This window comes from Mugil cephalus, chromosome 7 (assembly GCF_022458985.1).
Source record: "Mugil cephalus isolate CIBA_MC_2020 chromosome 7, CIBA_Mcephalus_1.1, whole genome shotgun sequence".
NCBI lineage: Eukaryota > Metazoa > Chordata > Actinopteri > Mugiliformes > Mugilidae > Mugil > Mugil cephalus.
Genome location: NC_061776.1, coordinates 2,882,372 through 2,887,567, shown reverse-complemented (window position 1 = coordinate 2,887,567; position 5,196 = coordinate 2,882,372).

The window sequence follows — 5,196 nt, the reverse complement described above, 5'->3', positions numbered from 1 at the left end:
AACAAATTATTGCCTTAATCCGACTTTAACTGGACAACTTAAGTGCATGTAAACACGTTACTCTGATTAAAATTGGAGTTCTCCCTATCAATATTCTCCGACTTGTATACGCCTTAATCAGGCTTTTGGATAATGGATGTGCACATTGGCCACAACCGCAGAGCTGGTATATGACCCTGGAACAAAAACATCCAAGAAAGACGGTCGTAGAAGAAGAAGGTAAACAGAGCGGGTAGGAGAACTACCTGAGGGATAGCGCCATCTTATCTGCACCATAAGAAACACACACATTACGTACGACATTAAAAAAGCTGAACTATTATCCATCTGGTTGTTGTTTGAAATCCCGGCCTGACACATGAACGACTCTGGTTTATTATATGATGTAATAGGTCAACTGGAAAATGGGTGGTATTAACCCCAGAAAATACACATACCGCCACCTAGTGGTAGTGGAGGACATGTTCCCGTCAGTTGTCCAATTTTCTCTGTTACTTGTAAACTGTGTTTACCACCAATCCACTGTACCGCCCAACAACACTACTAACTAGTTTTAAAAACAAACCACGTCCATCTGGTGTCCCACAATAAGGTTCCAACAGAGGGGGAGAGTTAACATTTAGTTCCACTGTCTGTAAAGTCTCTCAATCTTTATAGAGATCATATGATGTTTAACTGAAGACTGAATTCACTCTGACACAATATTTAAATCACTGATGTTATAGAAAGATTTTTTTTTCTATTAGTGTCGTTGTCTTCTCTATACAGTGAACTATTTAAAATCTGCACCACAATAACTAACATATCGAGTAGGAACGAAAACAGTGAGGCACTGTTTAAAAATAAAAGATCTACAGTATGTGAATTTTGAAATGCTTGATTTATGTTCTTTCAATAAAGACAGTACGGTGTAAGGGATCGGTGATGCGTCCACATGGGTTTTCTCCGGGTACTCCGATTTCCTCCCACCTCCAAAGACTTGCTCGTTAGGCTGATTGGTGACTCTAAATTGACCTTAGGTGTGCGTGTGTATATGTATAATGTGTGAATGCCTATGTGCCAATGTGGTTGAACTGGGGGTTGAAAATAATTAAGATGAACTCAACACATCTGGCACTTTAGATTTTTAGAATCAGGCAGGAAGAGAAATATGACTTTTAAACAAATTAATGCATTTTAATGCTTTAAATATGATCAACAATGAAATTGTTGGAACTGAAAACAATGAAACTGATATATTTGATTATTTTATTCACAAAAACATACAAATAATTCGATCTCTTAGTAAAATATATTAATAAAGAAGAGCATCATTGAAACACAAGAAAAACAAAAATGGGTCAGTTTTCACATGACATGATGTTACATGATGTTACAACATAAAAATCACATTAAAACATGATTCAATTTCAGTGACACCTTTTCTTGTTTCTTGTTGTGGCAGTGATGCTCTGAAATGTCCCTGTTATATTGTTTTCATGATATACTTCTTTGTGCGGTTACTTTTTATCTTTAAAGTACATACTGACAGTACATTTCATGCTATCACCTCTAACCACTGATTGTATATTTACAGTCTATGGTATAAGTCCAGCACCTGTGTGTCTACTGTAGTAAATCCAAATTTAATCCTGAAAACCAGTTTTAAACCACTTTTTTTCTGCTGATTCAGTCATTAACTGCTGCCCTGAAAAACCTTCACATGGAACATAACCTTCTTCTCTCCATAGAAACATGTATTAAAGCAGACATATCTGCTGAATATCATGAAAGTAGAGATCCAGTATGAAAAGAAGGAGGAATGAAATGATTTGTGGAGGATGAGATTTTCATTTTCTTTCTTCCTTTCATTGATCAAACTCATCTTTGGATTTTTTCTTTGAATGATGAAGCTGCAGATGTGAACAGCTACAGTGGTAATGAACAAGCAGCTGGCTCCATAATGACTCTGTTTGTCCAGAACATGGTGGATGTTCTGCACCAAGCTCAGAGCTGTTTTACTGAACCACTGTGAGTCATTTGTGTCTGAATCCCTTTTGTATTTCCAGTGACTCACCACAGGGTGGCGCTCGCTTCTTTTTTGCTTTTTTCATTTCAGCCTCAGGCACCAAAAAAAATGATCAGAGCTGATCAGGTCTGTATTTATCAAACATGTCAAGCGGGAAAAATCTCTTCTAACTGACCAGAATCTCTCAGAGTCACTGAGCTTTGATTCTACTTTTAGGAGTTGAAGTCAAACATTTGATCTTCTGCTTTCACTTGTCAAATTCCTCCTGTATGTCCTGAGAGATATTAAAGCTGCACATTGATGTTACATATTACACAGTAAACCTGCTCTGTGGAGGATTTTTAAGGGTTTCATCTCTTAAAAACGCTCTTCAACAACAGAGAACAGTCTGTGTTACTAAATTCACCACCAAACCCTGAATGTGTTTGGGGGAACATGAATGTTTTTGAGTCTTCTGCATCATGTGACCCAGATGTTTTTCATCTGCTTTCAGATTCAAATCAAGACCATGAAAGGATACAGCAGCTTGATCTGAGCTGTCAATCATCAGCAGCCTTTCTCATCTGTGGGCTGCAGGGGCTGATGGGAGCTTTGAGGACCTGCTAGAAACCACGTGGCCTTGTCTCATGTCACAGCTCGTCCTTGTTGGGCCTCAGCTGCTTCAGAGCTCCACTTCTCCCCGGGTTTTCACCAGGGGAAACACCACCACACAAAATGCTTTTCCTCCCAGCTGCTGCTCTGGCTGTCTGTGTTCAGGTGAGTGTTTCCAACAAACTCCCCCCTTTTAACAAACACTGTCTCACTAACTTTCATCTATCTGTCTGTGTCTCTACAGCCCTGGTTGCCATGGCAGCAGATCTGACCCAGGACCAGTTAACTTTTGACCAGGAGAGTTGGTCAAACAGTCTCTTCAGATGTGGAACTGCCCAGTGTAGTGTAGCTATATATACTGGTACCAGAAGAAAGAAAAAGAAACATTCAAACGGATTCTTTATATTGATAAAAGCAATGGTTCAATTTTAAAGGTTACGGTCATCCTCAGAGGATTTTTTCCCTCATCTGTGAATAATCAGAACAGTTGGAGTTGGAGATCAAGAAAGTTAAAGTCGATCATTCAGCCTCCTACTACTGCTCCTGTGGGTACCCACAGTGAGAAATGATGTGAGAAGCCTGAACAAAAACCAACAGATGAACAGATGTCAAACAGTGTTTGTGACAGGAAGAGAGCAGTAAACCAGAGCCCAGGTTCACATATTTCACCTCCATCTCAGACAGAGTCAAAAACTACTGAGCTGAGGAGATTTTTTTTTCCTGCTCTCACTATTTATTTAATAATAATATTAATATATTACATTTTATTTTTTGGCCCCTTTTCAGGTCACCCAAGGTCACCTAATAGAGAATAAAAAAATAGACAAAACAAAATAAAATATATATAACAAAACAATCAGAAGAAAACAAACAACAACAACAACATAAAGAGGGACAGGGAGGGTAGTGAATGTCATGAAGCAGAGTCCAAACACAGAATAACCAGTTTGAACAGATTTAACATCATATTTATTGATGTTGTTGATATTTCAACAGTTAAAATTAAGAAAAAACATGACAACAACACATAGAAGGGACGGCCCAGTGGAGTGGTGGTTAGCATTGATGTGTCACAGAAAGAAGGGTTTGAATCCATCGCCCCGACTGGGACCTTTCTTTTTGGGATTTTCCATTTCTCCTTGTGTCTGTGTGGGTTCTCTCCAGGTTCTCCAGCTTCCTCCACCCTCCAAAGACATGAAGGATCATTGATGATTCTACATTGGTCATAGTTATGAGTGAGAATTGGTTTTGTCTCTCTGTGTTAAACTTGAGATAGACTGGTTTCATCTCTTAAAATGTCAAATAACAAAATAAGACCAGAAGTTCATCTTGTTTTAAATTAAAGCAGATGTTAAACGAATCATCTAATTCAGACGTGGGCATTTTACGGCCCGTGGGCCACTTTAACGGCCCTTTAGACATCCCTGTCTGGCCCGCGGTCTGTCAGCACAAGCAAATTAACAAGTATTTATGGTGTGCAATACGACTGTGTTGCTTTTATTTTGAAAAGCCATGGATGGGGATTATTTACCGTCACGGCACTGTTATAACCGTGATTGTTAGTTATTTGAAAAGGATGATTGAAACAGCTTCGTTCCATCGATTAAACATTTTTTTGAGATTTATTGCGATACAGAAAATAATTCATGTAGCTACACCGGTCCCTCCTTGGTGCACCGAAGCTTTCCAAAAAGAGGACAAAGTTTCCAAAAATTACGATGCTTATATCCAAAACTACAGATCTGTGTGTTTTTTATTTTCCTCTTCGCCCTACACCAAAATTCATAAATTTTTTAAATAAATACTTACAGAATATTCTTATACTTCTGTTTACCAGTAGCAGCTTATCAACATGTATAATTTACTGTTTTTTTCAACGGGAGAAATTTAATATTGAAATTAAGTTCAAGTTTCCTTTGGTTGGGCCTCCAACACAGCTCAGATTTTCATGGGGCCCCCCTGTAGAAAATAATTGCCCAGCCCTGATCTAATTCATGAATGAACATAGTTTCATGAGTTTTCAGTGATTGTTCCATGATTTAAAGTCTTTTAAAGATCTTTTCCTCTCATTTGAAATAACCCTACTGTCACCTTTAAGAGTCATTGAACTGATTTGGTGGAAAAGTGTGAATGTGCTTCAGGAGAAGAGTCCTTTCATAGAAGAGTATTAACTTTCACCTCAGCTGAAAATGGACAGAGAGACAGAGTGGGAAAAGAATTCAAGTCACTAGAAATTCACTTCCATTATTGAATGAAATGAAACACATTGAAGAGTTCAGTCAGAGTTGAGGAGCTGTGTGGATTTGTAGTTTTGTATTTTCATCTCAGCTCTTTAAAACAACAGAGAACAGTCTGTGTTACTAAATTCACCACCAACCTGAATGGGGTTGTGGGAACATGAAAGTTTTTAGTCTTTCTGCATCATGTGACCCAGATTTTTTCATCTCTGTCAGATTCAAATCAAGCCCCATGAAAGGACACAGCAGCTTGATCTGAGCTGTCAATCATCAGCAGCCGTCTCATCGGGGGCTGCAGGGACTGATGGGAGCTTTGAGGACCTGCTAAAACCACGTGCCTCGTCTCATGTCACAGCTCGT